The sequence below is a fragment of the Neomonachus schauinslandi genome, chromosome 3 (assembly GCF_002201575.2).
Source record: "Neomonachus schauinslandi chromosome 3, ASM220157v2, whole genome shotgun sequence".
NCBI lineage: Eukaryota > Metazoa > Chordata > Mammalia > Carnivora > Phocidae > Neomonachus > Neomonachus schauinslandi.
In genome coordinates this window covers 122,373,932-122,392,577 of record NC_058405.1, presented here as the reverse complement: position 1 = coordinate 122,392,577, position 18,646 = coordinate 122,373,932, and the positions used below count along the sequence as shown (strand labels likewise).

The 18,646-nt window shown below is 37.7% G+C and overlaps 1 protein-coding gene across 1 annotated transcript in view; it reads right to left on the bottom strand.

Annotated features, from left to right (window-relative positions):
• The window catches only part of MARCHF7 (membrane associated ring-CH-type finger 7), a 52,141-nt gene extending 50,373 nt beyond the window's left edge, over nt 1-1,768 (bottom strand). The window contains exon 1 of the mRNA XM_021703027.2: nt 1,618-1,768. The gene's annotated coding sequence lies outside the window, so the exon portion shown is untranslated. The remainder of the gene's footprint in view (nt 1-1,617) is intronic.
• Nucleotides 1,769-18,646: the final 16,878 nt, after the last annotated feature.

Sequence of the window (18,646 nt, the reverse complement as noted above, 5' to 3'; positions counted from 1 at the left end):
TCTCTTGCCAGCGTAGCAAAGAATCATCACCTGTATTTAAGTAAGTAGAAATTTTTAATCATTCTTATTCAAGACATCTGACCCTGCATGCAACTTTGGAAAAAAGACAAGACTATGCATACCCACATGCTTACATCTGTGGCATAATTTAGAGAGCAAAGGAAAAGTTGTAAAAAGTTCTTACCTAAAAACATTTGTAGTATGGAACTTACATAAATACATTATTGGAGGGAAGGGGATATTACAGGCAGAATAAAATTTTAAGGTCATTCTGACCAGAATATAAACAACTGGACTTCAGGTATCAATTCCAATTGTTTATATCCATTAAAAATTCACTCCCAGAGTATTACATCCCCTAGGTGTTGACTACTACCAGCTACCGCATCTAATTTAATCCTCACCTCAACTCAAGGAAAACTGCTATGTGTCCAAGGAAATCTGAAAAGGTTAAATAATTATGGCAAAATTAAGATCAAACCCAGATCTCCTGACTCTAAATGCCTCATATACCACAACTGTTTCACAAGAGGCTGTAGAGCTGTAAATGAAATACTGACCCCCATTCCTGAAACAAATTGTTTATCTCATGAAAAAAATCTAGTTACACCATGTGTTTGCCTTGTTAACAAAAGTACACCGTTTGGTTTTTAAATCAAAAATTCATTTTTAACCTTACCTTAGCTCTAGATAGAAAGGAGAGAAGGGAGTACGGGGAGGTTTAAAATAATTTTTACAAAAAGAACTAAAAAGTCCTACAAAATTAAAAAAAAATCTTCTACTAAATTCAATTTCACTTTGGCACTTTTACTCTCAGTAGTCCCAAACGACACTAGTCGTGACGAATCCATTTCCAGGACAGATTTTCCCCATTTATTACTATCTACATGTGTACGTAGAAAAAAAAATATTAACTGTAGTATTTTATGGTGCTTCTTCATACATGTTCATCGTCACTACGCAGTTCCATCAAGATGAGGGAATATTCTACAACTGGTGCCTTCCATTATTTTCACTTCTTATGCCAACAGGTTTTATATATACATCATCAACTATTTCAATTTGAAGAACATACAATTTCCCACGATACAAAACAACTCCCGAAGTATCACGATATTCAAGAAATGGAGCGATCAATGAGCAAATCTTCACCGCAATTAAAGGGCTGGCAAAGACCCTTCAAATGGAGACCGGGTTGGCGGAGTCCCAACCCTCCCCGCCTTCTACACGGCGCTCACTAAATACTTCACTCGTGACACTCCCCGTCCGTAGGGCTCCAGAGGATCCTCCTTACCCTCATCCAAGAGGAGGCCGCCAAAGGCCAAAGTAGGACCCAAGCCCCTCGCCCTCGCCGACCACACGTCCATAAAGAAGACGTACAATCTGCCTGTCTACCCGTCACAAACTCCACCACCAGACGAAAGGCCACCGGCGGAGGCCTGCTACCGGCCGCCCTTCATAACCGCGGTGCGGATCACGCTCCTCCGCCCCAACTAAAGACGAGGGAAGCAGCCTCCGCGTCCCCAGGCCTGCACTTCGTTTCCTCCCCTCCCCCACGCGGCCTTGGTTAGAACCAACTCCCCGAGAGGGAGAAGCCCGAGCGCCGCAGCTTATTACCCCTGCTCCCGAGCTGGCACTGAACAAGGCGCGTCCTGCTCGTAGCGGCCACACCACCGCCTTCCTCCTCCGAGTTCTAGGCCCCTAACTGAGGCAGAGCAGTCCGCAGAGAAGCACAATGGCGCCCGCCCCTCTCCCGGATCCAGCGCAGAATCAGCCGCCACCCGTTAAAAGCCCCTCCCTTCTTCTCCTCCCCCCACTTCACGGACTCCCCCCACCGACTTCTCGCGAGAGGGGCGGTCCTGCGGGGACCCGAGAGCTGCGGGCGGGCTCGACGTACCCTACCGCGGGGTGGTGCTCTGACTGCGGCAACCGTTGAAGGGCTGCCCCCGGGGAGGCAGCAAGGCGCCACCGGTAAGCAGCTGCGGCTGGTCGGCTGGCGGCCTGGCGGCTGGGCCAGCGAGGGTGCGGACGCCGGGAGCGGGGCGCTAGAGGCCTGGCCTTACTTGGCCGCCCTCTCCTGCCTGGCGAGAGGCTCTGATCCAGCTCTACAGCTCTCCGGTGCCTGAGTCCCCGCCATAGGCTCTTGCCCCCTCCCGTAAGCCTGCAGGACCCACTGCTTGAAATACTGCCCAGCTATTTTTTTTCTTTTTCCTTTTTCTTTTTTTTGGCCCTTGGTAAGTGGCGCAGCGAATGTTTATTGACTTGAATCAAGCACTGCCTCTTCCGACCTCCCCTCCTCCCGCTCCCTGCCCAGGGCCCTGTTTGTGGTCTGCGAGCCCTACCCCTTTCAGGGTAGGAGCCGGTTTCTCCGGGACCGTTCCTTCTTGGTGGTCATTCAGTCTTGGTGGTGGTATACTTTTACAGTTATGTCTTTTAAAATCGTGATACTGATCTTTGATAGTGTAGCTACATATTTGGCAGGAAAAATTCACTTAGAGGGAAGAAAATTGTGAGGTAAATGGTCTGGTGAAAATTAGGCGAAACTTTCAAAAACCTGTAGATGTGGTAAACTTAATATGTAAATGATTAGTAAAAAATAAAAGGGAGTAAGTTAGAGAAGAAAGCCACAATTTATGTGGATTTAGATATTACGTGGATTCAGGTGATAATGTGCGTATTTTGAATAATTTATCAAACATAAAAATTCTTTACCGGTAAAGATAAGTTTTTGAAACTTGTAGGCTTACTCACGGCACCTGATTTTTAAAGTGACTTATTTTATTAGGTTTGAAGCAATGCATTGGATTCAAATAATTCCAATTAATGAAGTATGAGGTTTATATGTATTTTTTTGTCATTTCATCTGAAGGGAATACACTATCACTTATCCCATTTCACTCTGGGAGATTAACAGATTGTCTGTGCTTCACTATTATAAATAAAGTGTAAAGTATTATAAATTTTAAAGATTTAAAGTTTATTATTATTTAAAGTTGTCAGGTAAATGCCAGTCTATGTTTTTAGGATGTGAGTTAAAGAGCACCTGGTATGGGATACAGTGAACACATTACTTTAGAGGAAATTAATTTGCCCTTTTTAGGGAACACATTTTTTTCTCAGCCTGTTTGAATATACCTCTAGCATTGTGGCTATTTATATACACAACTGAAGCACCAGATTGCATGAGTATAAATCCTAGTTCTGCCTCTTATCTTACTACCTTTCTTGTCTTGAGCAATTCCTTAACCTTGCTAAAACCTGTTTCTGTAAAACGGGGTTTAATAACAATACCTGTATCCTGTAGGATTGCTGAAAGGATTAAATGAGATAATGCATCACTTCCTGGAACATCGTAAGCATTCCATAACTTACCTATTGTATTCCATGTCTAAACCACTGCTAATACTGTGTTTCTGGGGCTTAATATTTTATAGGTCCCTTAAACATCTTCTCAAGTATTTTCTACGCTAAGAGGAATGACTGCACCATTTTCCTGAGCTATGGCAGTCAGACCTGGTAGCACTAACTTCTCTACAGAACCCCCAAACCCTGCAAGAATGGTTCAGATTTTGGCAGATTATGGCTTCATCCCCACCCAGAACTGATGATATCAGCAGAGGTGAGTGTGGCACCAATTTTCTATGCTAAACATACCTTCCAGACTCTAATTTCTTAGTGATGCTAGTAATTGGGTAAAGATCGCTGATAACTATGTTTTTATTCCTTGAGAATGGTTAGTTATTGTCTTTTTAAAATACTTTCTCTGATTTGAGTTTCCATGTAACTATCACTATCAACAAATAATCATTGAGATTTTCCTATGTTAAAGACAATTTGATAGGAATTGTGGATACAGGTGGGTTACAATGGTGACTATGTTTTCTGAACTAAAAATCAGTACAAAATGATTTGACAGGCAAAATTTTTGAATTCAGAACTGTTTGACCAATTTAGATTCCATAATTTTCTTTTTTGCACAAAATTCCCCTAATTGACCTTCCTTTGCTAAACTTTTTGTCCTTATGACCAACTCTGACACACCTTTTTATATCTAAATATCTTGGTTCATCACTTGCCCACACCACTCCTATTAGTTTCCATTTCTGAACTTGGCTTCTTCTCTACATTAGGCTCTTATTTACTATTATTAATTTCCCCCTTCTACTTTATAAATTTGTCATTTGATCATGGTCATAACAGCCCTTTCCTCTTGTGGTTAAACATTTCTTCAACTATCTGATAGCTTAGAGATCTCTTTCAGATATTGAATTTAAAAGTTCCAATTTTTCTTACTTTTTTGTCATTCTACAACCTAACCTAAGATGCTTTTCTATGTAAGGGCAATCTTATAGATACTCTTCTCTTTGAATAAACCATGTGATCTTGAAAAAGTATGGTCATGTTTGCTTTTTATAAATCAAATTATTTTTAAATGTAGGTTATTTCTTAAGCTTTTGAGTAACAGGAGGTAATACCGAGGATGAGAAAAGAGTGGTTATAGGGAGGTCCCTGAGTTGAAAAGAAAGGATACCAATTTCTTCTTAAATGGGAATCTTATTAATCCCTGGAGAAGGAAACCATGTGGAATCAATCAATTTGGGGATCTACTATTTCAGGTTATGGGTAATTCTATTTTTTTAAGATTTTATTTATTTGGGAGAGGGAGAGCGCAAACACACATGGGGGATGGGGGGGAGAGAGTTCCGAGCAGATGCCACGCTGAGCAGAGCCTGACATAGGCCTTGATCTCACGACCCTGAGATCATGACCTGAGCTGAAACCAAGAGTTGGATGCTTAACCGACTGAGTCACTCAGTGCCCAAGGAATAGATAATTTTAAATATGTAATATTATTTAATAATAGATTGAGGACTCATCCTTTTATTATTTTTTTTTTAAAGATTTTATTTATTTGGGGTGCCTGGGTGGCTCAGTCATTAAGTGTCTGCTTTCAGCTCAGGTCATGATCCCAGGGTCCTGGGATCGAGCCCCACATTGGGCTCCCTGTTAAGCGGGAGGCCTACTTCTCCCTCTCCCACTGCCCCTGCTTGTGTTCCCTCTCTCGCTGTCTCTCTCTCTGTCAAGTAAATAAATAAAATCTTTAAAAATATATATATTTTATTTATTTATTTATTTGAGACAGAGTACAAGCGGGGAGGAGGGTCAGAGGGAAAGGGAGAAGCAGATTCCCTGCTGAGCAGGGAGCCCCAAGGGGGGCTCAACTCAGGACCCCGAGATCATGACCTGAGCTGAAGGCAGACACTTAACCAACTGAGCCACCCAGGCGCCCCTAGGACTCTTCCTTCTTATTTAAAGATCCTGTGCTTTAAATCTTTGATGTAAAGAATTCCTTTCATTCCAAAAATGATAAACCCCTGATTTAGTGATTTTGTGAATTTTAATTTTTCCCTTAATTGAAGGGAATTTTAAAAATTTGAGTTTAATCAAAAGGTACCACATTTAATAAATAAACATCCAAGACACTGTTGATTTCTGCTGCAATAATTTTCAATCCCCAAAGCTAATAGATGAAACAATATAAAAACAAGTAAAGAGAATACCATTTTAAAACCCTCACTGAAAAAAAGGGGGGGAAAAACCCACCTCTCTGAGAAACCCTTTCTTTTTATTTTTTTTTAAAGATTTTATTTACTTATTTGACAGAGAGATAGAGAACGCAAGTAGGCAGAGTGGCAGGCAGAGGGAGAGGGAGAAGCAGGCTCTCCACCAAGCAGGGAGCCCAAGCCCCTGAGAAACGATTTCTTATACCTAAGCTCATGATCAAGAACTCACTGGTTCGGGGTGCCTGGGTGGCTCAGTTGGTTAAGCGTCTGCCTTCGGCTCAGGTCATGATCCCAGGGTTCTGGGATCGAGCCCCACATCGGGCTCACTGCTCAGCAGGGAGCCTGCTTCTCCCTCCCTCTGCCAGTAGCTGCCCCTGCTTATGCTCTCTTGCTCTCTCTCTGTCAAATAAATAAATAAAATCTTAAAAAAAAAAAGCACTCACTGGTTCTAGGAATATCATTCTTGCTCATATAGCTACTCTAGAATATATGATCAGAAGCAATTCCCAATTTATGAGGCACCTGGAATCCATATGTGAAGCACATTTCACACTGCCTGAAACATAGTTTTAAATAAAAACAGCTATCTTTTAATATTAATAATACTAGGGGTTGGAAAAATATGGTATACAGGCCAAATCTGGTTTACTGCCTATTAGTGTAAATAGTTTTATTGGAACACAGGCAGGCTATGTTTATGTGTTGTCTATGTATTAGGGTTGGCCAGAGAAACAGAACAAATAGTACATAATAGTACTACCTATTTATTTATGTGTCTAGAGAATTGGCTAACACAGTTGTAGGAGCTGTTAACAGTGAAATTTGTAGGGTAGACCAGAAGGCCAGAAACTCCAGTGGGAATGGATAGCACAGTCTTAAGGCAGAATTTCTTCTACAGAAAAGCTGTTTTTGCTCTCAAGGCTGATTAGATGAGGCCCATCATATTACCAAGGATAATCTCCTTTACTTAAAGTCAACATATTGTAAATGTTAAGCACATTTACAAAATACCTTCACAGCAATGCCTAAATTAGTGTTTGATTAAATAACTTGATATTCTATATTCACTAAGTTAACTCCTAAAAATAACCATCACCACCTATGACTGCTTTTACCCTGCAGTGGCACAGTTGACTAGTCGTGATAGAGACAATAGGGCCCAGAAAGCCTAGGATATTTACTATCTGTTTTTTTACAGAAAGTTTGCCGACCTCTCGAGTAAACCGTGAAACCCTATTGAACTGACTCTGTTCCTTTAATAACAGTCAAGCTAAACATACACACATCAGAATGAAAATATTTGGCCTCTATGGCTACTTCAGTTTACATTTTATGAGACTATAAGCAGAAGAGTATCCAAATACTTACATAAATTCCTTGGGTATTTCCTCTGGCAAGTTTGGTCACTGTCCCCTTCTTTTAATTTTTCTTCATGTGTATGATCTTATAACAATGTAGGTATGTGATTATGCGTACTAGCTATTTTAGTACAGGACTTTTCTCTTGCTTTTTTCCCCATTCCTTCATAATTTGGCTCTCCTGCCTCTAATTACGACTCTACAAATATCCTTACAAAATTAGTGAGTATCTTTCTGCACTTTTTTCTGCATGATCACACAGTCTTAAAAGAATATTTCTAGAGGTGCAGTTGGGTAAGCATGCAACTCTTGATTTCAGCTCAGGCCATGATCTCGGGGTCCTGAGATTAAGCCCAGTGATGGGCTCCACACTGAGCCTGGAGCCTGCTTGGGATTCTCTCTCTGCCTCTTCCTTTTCTCCTCCCCACCCAGTACAGGTGCACTCTCTCTCTTTCGTAAATAAATAATAAATAAATAGAAGAATAGTTCTGTAACACACACGTGCATGTGTGCTCTCTTTCTTCTTCTCTCTCCACACACACACAGAACTCTTTATAGTGTTTTTTAACCATTTATTTTATAAAATAGCATCAAATTTCACTGTGGATATTCATCTTGCTTTTTCAACCAAAAGTACCTCTTATCTAAATCCCTATTTATATTGATTGCTTATCCTTTCTTTTCAATTGTGATAGCTGTTACCACTCTGTCCTGTCTTCATAGTGTTTTTTCAACTCTCTCATCTTTTTCTTGACTTGCTATTTAGTATCTTTAGCTAAAGATACATTCATGTGGTAAAATGTGTCTGTGATTTCTTTTATAACTTTTGGGTTTCTAGCTTAGTTTAAAAAGTCATACCTATCCCTGGACTATATCGTGTAGTATCCTAGATTTTCTAGACTATGTTTAATTAAACTCAAATTAATTTTTGTATATGGAATAAGGTAATAAGATACAATTTTATGTTCTATTCAATGGATAGCCAGCTATGCTAGTAGCATTTCTTAAATAATCCTGTCTTTATGCATGGCTTTTGTCACACATTGAATTTTCAAATTTATACTGGATTTATTTCTGGATTTCCTATTGTGAAAACTAAACTATTCAGAACTATAAACTATGCAGAGAACTATCACTTAGGTCCCTTTTGAATCCTTTTCACATATTGATACTGTTCTGCATTTCAGTCACCTAAGTATTTAATAAGAAGAAATGGTAACTCTATTTCCTCCAGAATCACCCAGTACATCTAACTGGCTTGCATTATATACAATGCATGTTATACTACTAACCTGCCTAGGAATTATCTTAATTTTTTTCCACTATTCATTTCCTTTTCTCAGCAACTTGCTAAAGCCATTGAATATACTTCATTATTTTAAAAACACCTTATCGGGCGCCTGGGTGGCTCGGTCGTTAAGCGTCTGCCTTTGGCTCAGTTCATGATCTCAGGGTCCTGGGATCGAGCCCCACATCGGGCTCCCTGCTCAGCGGGAAGCCTGCTTCTCCCTCTCCCCTCCCCCTGCTTGTGTCTCTCTCTCTCTCAAATAAATAAATAAAATCTTTAAAAAATAAAAATAAAAAAAATAAAAACACCTTATCAATATTTTTGTATTTCATAATAATTTTTTTAAAAAACTGTACACGTAAACATAAATATATTACTTAGCTTCTTAACCCTGTTTCCTATCCCAGAGTCCAGTCTCAGTTTTTCACCATGTAGCATTGGCCATTCTTGACAGCAAGTGGGCCATTTGTACCATGGACAATACAGAAGAAATCCTAAATTTTTCTACATTATGTCATCGTAAATGTTATAACAATGACATGCTTTAAATACTTCATTTATAGTTAATGTTTGTAATTTTTAGCTTTAACACAGCACACAAATATGTTGGCGGTAGTTGTTGATTTTGTTGTGGCTTGAATATTACTCTCTTTAAAGCTAAGAACATTCTACTTTAAAAAATTATATTTTAATTCAGTTCTTAGAAATATTAATTCAGCACTTTTTTGTTTGCATACAGTTAATTGTGCTTAAATTGTGGAAAGGCTTTTCTCAGGAAAGTTATTATTTTACTGTTTTGAAGTCCATTCATTAAGGTATTTATTCTTATGAACTTTATCTCAAATAGTTCTTCAATTGAAAGTTTTGAACATGTGTTTTTATATTAGGGTCCTAGGATGTGAATGAAAATATGAAATACAACTTTAATGAGTATTTGGTTTCCCTTAATAGTTTTATAAATATATTGATATGACTGTTTTGTTTTAGACATCATTTCTTTAGATTGATAACCAAATGTTTTCTTGGTCCATCAATTTTGCTACTAGTCATCATGTTACAAATTGATAGAGTACTTCTAAAATACAATTATTTTCATGAAGTTATATATCAGGATTTTAATAGGCCTTATTAATAATCTTTAATCTGAATAAATACATAAATTATAGCATTAAGAAATTAATTGGATAGATGAAAATTTGTATCTAAAGAGTTTGAGAAAAGACTTTAAAGTTAAATTTTAGTAATTTTTTTTTTAAGATTTTATTTATTTATTTGACAGAGAGAGAGAGCACAAGTAGGCAGAGCGGCAGGCAGAGGGAGAGGGAGAAGCAGGCTCTCTGCTGAGCAGGGAGCCCAATGTGGGGCTCGATCCCAGGACCCCGGGATCATGACCTGAGCTGAAGGCAGCCACTTAACAGACTGAGCCACCCAAGCGCCCCAAATTTTAGTAATTCTTCCTGATAATGTTCAGAAATAAAAACTGTTTTAGTGTTTAGTCTTACCTGTGCTTAGAATCAAGCCACATAGAAGCTATTAGCATTTATTCTCTGCAATGGAAAAAAATGTATAGAAAGACCTAAATATACTTCTGCAAAACTTTGCTTCTAAATCAACCAAAGAGAGAGAAAAGCAACTTTATATACTGAGTAGAAGTTTTTACACCCTATTTAGAAGACTTTTGTTTTCTTGCTAGCAAAACTGTTTATAGAATTCAAGCTTTGTTCATAGCAAAATTGACAAAGACTATCTTTGCAATATTTCTAACTTATTTTATTCAGGAAAATGTTTTGGAAAACAACAAAACCTTATTAATATAAGGTAGATGAAAAAATGCTTTTAAGAATAAAATGTAAAGTAAATTTTTAAATACAGATTCAACTTTTAAACATTACATTGTTATATTTAAAGTAGTAGTAAGGGAGCATTTCCCTTTTTTCCTACATTGAAAAAAAATATTTTTAATTTAGCATTCCATCAATTCATATAGATGAATGAATAAATTACCTTTATTTATGAAAAAACAAATGACACAGGTCCTTAGTCCTCAAGAATGAGACCATGTATTCCTGTTATAAATCAAGTAATAGTGGTTTCAGTTTTTGGTAACACATGTCAGGAGCTTGGAAATCCCCACCCTCCATCCTAACAACAAGTAAAAAGCTGAACAGACTGAAAAATCAGCAACTGTTCATGAACTTATAAGAGAGAGAAGGACACAAGGCAAACACTACCCCCAAGCTTGGAGATACTAGACAGACAAATATAGTGAGTTGTGACTTATAGGAGTAGAGACTCAGGAGCTGAAACCACCACAGGAACAGATGCCTGGGTAGGAAAACCTGAACTATAATTGATAAATTGCTGCAGGCTCAGTGTGGACAATTCTAAGACATAACAACTCCAGGGAGACCCAATCATAGGCCGTCACAATATTGTGAGATTTACTTTCAGGAGCTAGAACCGATTCCCAAAGTAAACAACTCTTGGACTTCTGGCAAGGGGAAGTCCATTTTCCCTGGGTTTTCCCTATGGCAATAGAACCCTTAAAAACCAAAAATCAAAGAGAACAAAAAGTATAAAAACAAAACAAAACACAATATCCAAGGACTGTGGAACAACTAGAAAAGATACAACATAGGTGTAATGGAGACCATCTCAGAATCAAGAAAAGGACAGAAGAAATATTTGAAACAATGACTGAAAATTTCCCCCAAATTGACACCAAATAAGATGTCCAGGAAATTCAGAGAACACCAAGCAGCATAAAGGCCCAAGAAAACTACACCTTAGCAGATGACTTTCAAATTGAAGAAAATCAAAGATATAAGAACCCCGAAAAAGGCCAGAGTTAAAGAACACCTTACAGAAACAAAGGAACAAAGATAAGAATTACACCAAATTTCTCCTCAGAAACGAGCAAGCAAGAGTGTCAACTGAAATATTTAAAGTATTGAGAGAAAAAACCCACTAATGTAGAATTCTGTACCATGTGAAATTACCTTCAAAACTGAAGGAGAAATTGACAAATAGAAGTTGAAGATATTTGTTGACAATAGACCTGCTTTACAAAAAATGTTAAAAGGAATTCATTACAGAGAAGGAAAATTCATATCTATGTGAAGAAAGGAAGAGCATCAAAGAAGGAAAAAATGAAGGTAAAATATGAACTTTTATTTTTCTTTTTAATCTAGTAGCAGTTTGTTCAAAATAATACCAACAATCTATTCAGTTATGTATTCTTAGGTATCTGTCTATGTATGTGTATATAAGTACTTCTGTATACTTACATATAAGCAAAATAAATAACAGCAATGATATAAGAACAGGAAGAAAGGAATTACGATTATTTTGTTATTATGAGATACACTACTTGTGAAGTAGTATATTGTTATTTGAAAGTGGATTTGGATTGGTTGTGAATGTATATTGAAAACTCTAGGGGTAACCAGTAAAAAAAGCAAAAACAAAAGAACTATAATTAATATGCTAAGAAAGAGAAAATAGAATCATATAAAACATTCAGTTAAAATATAAGAGGCAGAAAAGAGTGAAAGACAAAAATAGGAACAGAGAAAAAGGACAACAAATAGAAAATAGTAACAAATGTAATAGATATTAATCCAAGTATATCCATAATTATGTTGAATGTCAGTGGTCTAAATGCACCAGTTAAAGGACATCATCAAAATGGATGAAAAAACAAGATCCAACTGTTATGTTTTCTACAAGAAACTCATTTTAAATCTATACGTATTATGTATATAAGCAGACTTCAAAGTAAAGAAAGCTAGTAGGGATAAAGAGGAGGATTACATAATGATAAGGGGGTCAGTTCTCCAAGAAGACATAACAATTTTTAATATGTATGCATCTAACAAGGGAGCATCAACCTACATGAGGCAAAAATGATAGAACTGCAAAGAGAAATAAATGAATTCATTATCATAGTTGGAGACTTCCATACTCCTCTCTCAGAAATGGATAGATCCAGCGCATAGAAAATCAGTACGGACATACTTGAACTCAGCAGCATCTTTAATCAACTGGATGTAATTGACATATATAGACGCCTTCATCCAAAACAGAAAAATTAACATTTTCTCAAGCTCATGTGGAACATTCACCAAGATAAACCACATTCTAGGATGTAAAACACACATTAACAAATCTTAAAATAGAAATACAATGTCTGGGGTGCCTGGATGGCTCAGTCGTTAAGTGTCTACCTTCTGCTCAGGTCATGATCCCAGGGTCCTGGGATCAAGCCCCGCATCAGGCTCCCTGCTCTGCGGAAAGCCTGCTTCTCCCTCTCCCACTCCCCCTGTTTGTGTTCCCTCTCTCACTGTGTCTTTCTCTGTCAAATAAATGAATAAAATCTTTAAAAAACAAAATAAAAAAGAAATACAATGTCTGCTCTCAGACCATAATGGAATTAAACTAGGAATCAACCACAAAAAGATAACTAGAAAATCTTAAAATACATGGAGATAAAACAGTATACTTATAAACATAGGAGTTGAAGAAGAAATCTCAAAAGAAATTTTTAAATATTTTAAATTTAATGAAAATACAACTTAATCAAAATTTGTGGGAAGCAGCAAGGCAGTGCTTAGATTATAGCATTGAATTCATATGTTAGAAAAGAAAAAAGATCTAAATTCAATAAGTTTCTACCTTGAAACTAGAAAAAAAGAGAAAATTAAGTCCAAAGTAAGCAGAAGGAAAAAAAGAAAAATAAGTATTAGGACAGAAATCAATGAAATTGAAACCAGGAAATCAATAGAAAAAAATCAACGAAACTAAAAGCCAGTTCTTTGAAAAGGTCAGTAAAATCAGTAAGTCTCTAGCTAAGGTTAACTAAGAAAAAAAGAGTGTACAGGGGCGCCTGGGTGGCTCAGTCGTTCAGCGTCTGCCTTCAGCTCAGGTCATGATCCCAGAGTCCTGGGATCGAACCCCGCATCGGGCTCCCTGCTTGGCGGGAAGCCTGCTTCTCCCTCTCCCACTCCCCCTGCTTGTGTTCCCTCTCTAGCTGTCTCTCTCTCTCTGTCAAATAAATAAATAAAATCTTTTAAAAAAAGAAAAAAAGAGTGTACAAATTAACAATGTCAGAAATGAAAGAGAGAACATTACTACAGATTTCATGGAAATTGAAAGGATTACAAGTGAATACTATGAACATCTCTATGCCCACAAATTTGATAACCTAGATGAAATGGACCAATTCCTTTAAAGACACAATTTGTCAAGACACACACAAGGAAATAGATTTGGATAGGCCTATATCTATTAGAGAAATTGAATCAATAATTCATAACCTTCCAAAACAGCAAGCACCAGGCCCAAAAATGGGTTCACTACTGAATTGTATGAAACATTAAGGGAGAAATTATACCAATTCTCTACAATTTCAGAGGATAGAAGCAGAGGGAATAATTCTTAACTTGCTCTGTGAAACCAGCACTACCCAAAACCAGGCAAAGACATTATAAGAAAATAAAACTTGAGACCAGTATTTCTTATGAACATAGATGCCAAAATCCTTAACAAAATATTAACAAATCAAATCCAGAAATGTATAAAAAGAATTATATATCAAGTGGGATTTATCTCAGGTATGTGAGGCTGTTTCAGCATTAAAGAATCAGTTAATGCAATCCAACACACCAACAGGCTAAAAATAAAAAATCACATGAACATATCAACAAATGTAGAAGCAGCATTCAACTAAATCCAACTCCCATTTGTGATAAAGACTCAGCAAATAGAAATAGAGGGGAACATTCTCAACTTGATGAGTATACAAAAAATCTACAGCTAAGGTTGTTCTTAATGGTAAGAAATTTGAAGCTTTCCCACTAAGATCAGGTACAATGCAAAGATTTCTCATCTTACCGCTCCTTTTCAGCATTGTACTGGAACTCCTTGCTAATGCGATAAGGCAATGAAAGGTGTACAGATTGATTCACACTGTATATGTATATGAAATCACCATGATGTACACTTTAAATATCTTACAGTTTTATGCCAATTATACCTTAATAAAGCTGAAATTTGAAAAAAAGGGTATATAGATTAGGAAAGACATAAAACTGTTTTTATTTGCAGATGATATGGCTGTCTATGTAAAAAATCTGAAAGAACCAAAAAAACTGGTGCTAATTGATTATAGTAAGGTTGCAGGATATAAGGTTAATATACAAAGTCAGTTGCTTTCCAGTATATATACCAGTAATGAACATGTAGAATTTAAAATTAAAAATTCAATGCCATTTACATTGTATCCAAAAAGAAATACTCTCCAAAAGAAATACTTGGGTATAACTCTAACAAAGTATGTATAAGCTCTATATGAGGAAAACTTTAAAATTCTGAGCAACAAATCAAAGAACTAAATAAATGGAGAGAGATTTCATGTTCATGGATAGGAATATTCAATGTCAAGAGGTTAGTTCTTCCCAACTTGATCTATAAATTCAGTGCTGTCCCCCCAAAATCCCAGCAAGCCATTTCATGGACATTGACAAACTGATTCTGAAGTTTATTCAGAAAACTCAGAATAGGGCACCTGGGTGTCTCAATCAGTTAAGCATCTGCCTTCAGCTCAGGTCATGACCCCTGGGTCCTGGGATTGAGCCCCACCTTGGGCTCCCTGCTCAGTGGAGAGCCTGCTTCTCCCTCTGCCCCTCTCCCCTGCTCATGATCTTTCTCTTTCTCTCTCTCTCAAATAAATAAAGTCTTAAAAAAAATTCAGAATAACCAACGTAATATTGGAGAAGAAGAACAAACTTGGAGGACTGATGCTACCCAAAATTTTAGACTTACTATATAACTACAGTAATCACAGCAGTGTGGTATTAGCAAAAGAATAAACATAGATCAATGGAACAGAAGAGTGATAAGTCAACTGATCTTTGACAAAGTTCCAAAGGCAATACAATGAACAAAGATAGTTGCCTCAAAAATGGTGCTAGACCAACTGCATATCCACATGCCAAAAAAAAAAAAAAAAGGAACTAGATACATACTTTACACCCTTAATCAAAATTAACTCAAAATGGATCATAGGTCTAGTATAAAATGGCAAGACTATACAACTATAGAAGACAAAACAGGACAAAACCTAAAGACTATGGATATGGTTATGCCCTTTTTTTTTTAAGATTTTATTTTTAAGTAATCTCTGCACCCAGTGTGGGGCTTGAACTTACAACCTGGAGATCAAGAGTCACATGCCCTACCAGCTGAGCCAGCCAGGTGCCCCTGGTTATGCCTTTTTAAATAAAACTCCAAAGACAAGGTCCATGAGAGAAATAATTGATAAGCTGGACTTCGTTAAAATTAAAAACTTTGGCTCTGTGAAAGATGGTGTCAAGACAGTGAGAAGTCAGGCCATAGGCTGGGAGAAAATAGTTGCCAAAGGCAAGTCTGATAAAGGACTGTTATCCAAAATATACAAAGAATACCTAAAACTTAGCAATAGGAAAATAACTGAATTTTAAAATGAGCCCAGGACCTTAACAGACACATCACCAAAGAAGATATACAGACGGCAGATAAGCATATGAAAAGATGCCCCACATCATATGTCATCAGGGAACTACAAATTAAAACAGTGAGATACCACTGTATACCTGTTAGAATGGCCCATATTCAGAACACTGATAATACCAAATGCTGACAAGGAAGTGGAGCCCCAGGAACTCTCATATAATTCTGGTGGGAATGCAAAATGGTACAGCCACATTGGAAGATAACTTCTTTTTTTTTTTTTTTTTTAAGGATTTTATTTGTTAGAGCATAAGCAGGGGGAGCAGCAGGCAGAGGGAGAGGGAGAAGCAGGCTCCCTGCTGAGCAGAGAGCCCGACGTGGGGCTCAATCCCAGGACCCTGGGATCATGACCTGAGCCAAAAGCAGAGGCTTAACCTACCGAGCCACCTAGGCGCCCTGGAAGATAACTTCTTACAAAATGAAAATTTTTTTACAAAATGAAACATACTCTTACCACACTATCCAGCACTCACATTACTTGGTATTTACCCAAAGGATTTGAAAATTTATGTCCATAGAAAAACCTGCACATGAATGTTTATAGCAGCTTTATTCATAAGTGCTAATTTTGGAAGGAATTCAGATGTCCTTTAGTAGATGAATGGGTAAATAAACTGTGGAATATCCAGGCAGTCGACTATTATTCACAGTTAAAAACAAATGAGCTTCAAGTGATGAAAAGACAGGGAGGAAACTTAAATGCATATTTCTAAATGAAAGCCATCATTCTGAAAAGGCTACATATTATATGAGTCCAAATATATGACACTTTGGAAAAGGCAGTACTGGAGACAAGAAAGATTTGTGGTTGCCAGAAGTAGGATTGGGGAGAGATGAATAGGCATACCATAGAGGATTTGTAGGGCAATGGAAATACTCTTTACAATGTAATAATGATGAATATATGTCACTATACTTTTGTCCAAACATAGAATATACAATAGCAAAAGTGAACTCTAAGGTAAACAGTGGACTTAAAGTGATAATGATGTGTAAATATAGGTTCATCTGTGGGGGGAAAAAAGCCATTTTGGTAAGTGATGTTGAAAATGGAAGGCCAGGGGCGCCTGGGTGGCTCAGTTGGTTAGGCGGCTGCCTTCGGCTCAGGTCATGATCCTGGAGTCCCGGGATCGAGTCCCGCATCGGGCTTCCTGCTCGGCAGGGAGCCTGCTTCTGCCTCTGACCCTCCTCCCTCTCATGCTCTCTGTCTCTCATTCTCTCTCTCAAATAAATAAATAAAATCTTTAAAAAAAAAAAAGAAAATGGAAGGTCATCCTGCCATGTGGTGGCAGGATGTATATGAGAAATGTTTGCACTTTTCCCAGTTTCAATTCTAAAACTGCTCTTGAAACATAAAGTCTTTTTTTAAAAATCCAGGAAAATCTTAAAATAACCATCATTACTTAAAGAAAAAATTACTACTTAGAGAAAAAATAAAAATTAGATTCTATGGGCGCCTGGGTAGCTCAGTAGGTGAGGCATCTGCCTTCAGCTCAGGTCATGATCTCAGGGTCCTGGGATCGAGCCCCACATTGGGCTCCCTGCTCAGTGGCCAGTCTGCTTTTCTCTCTCACTCTCTCTCTCAAATAAATAAAAATTTTTAAAAATTAGGAGATTCTATGTTTGTATCTATAACTGAATGCATTCTCTTTTAATATTTGCACTGTGAGATGTATATATAAATTTTATTTTATAATAAATGTCTTTTTCTTGGTGGCTGATGGTTATGACATTAATCACATTTAGATTTAATTTATAGAATACTTTATAATATTTTGGATTGCCATTAGAAATTTTTTAAATCTGTAGTTTTTATTAAAAATTAAGCATTGCGGGGTGCCTTGGTGGCTCAGTTGGTTAAGCATCTGCCATCCACTCAGGTCATGATCCCAGGGTCCTGGGATCGAGTGCCGCATCAGGCTTCTTGCTCAATGGGGAGCCTGCTTCTCCCTCTGCCTGCTCCTCCCCCTGCTTGTGCCCACCTGCACACTCTCTCTCTCTGACAAATAAAATCTTTTTAAAAAATATGAAGCATTGCTCTGTTCACATCAAAATGAAGTTTTGTAGTATTTTCATTTTCTTTTTATGTTTTAAGATTTTATTTATTTTACAGAGAGAGAGTGCAAGCAGGGGGCAGAGGGAAAGGAGGAGAGACTCTCAAGCTGACTCTGTGCTAAGCACAGAGCCTGATGCAGGGCTCGATCTCATGACCCTGAGATCATGACCTGAGCCGAAATCAAGAGTCTGTCGCCCAAGTAACAGAGCCACCCAGGTGCCCCTGTAGTACTTTTCTTTAATCAATTTGTTTGCTAGTTAAATTTGCTCTAGCATTTTTGATAATTAGATCATGTTTAATTTAACCATGAAATATATGGAACACCTACAATATATATACATAATATAAATTCTACTTGAACATCTTTTTTTTAAAGAATTTTATTTATTTATTTGAGAGAGAGAGTGAGTGAGAGCAGGAGTGGGGCGTGGGGAGGGAAGGCAGAAGCAGACTCCCCACGCTGGAGCCTGTCACGGGGCTCAATCCAAGGACTCCAGGATCATGACCTGAGCTGAAGGTAGAGGCTTAACCAACTGAGCCACCCAGGGGCCCCTGAATATCTTTTTTCTAAAAAAAATTAGACTACCTCTTTATGAGATTGAGAAATTTTTCATCCTGTTATTAGTGTTATGAATTGAGATAAACATTTCCCCCTCTCCCAAATCATATGTTGAAACCCTAATCCATAATGTGGTGGTATTAAGAAGTGGGAATTTCAGGAAATAATTAGGTTTAGCCTGTGTTATGATGGTGGGACCCTCATAATGGGATTAGTGCCCTTATAAGAGGGAGGAGGAGAGAACCATGGAATACATGATGATAAGGCAGCAGT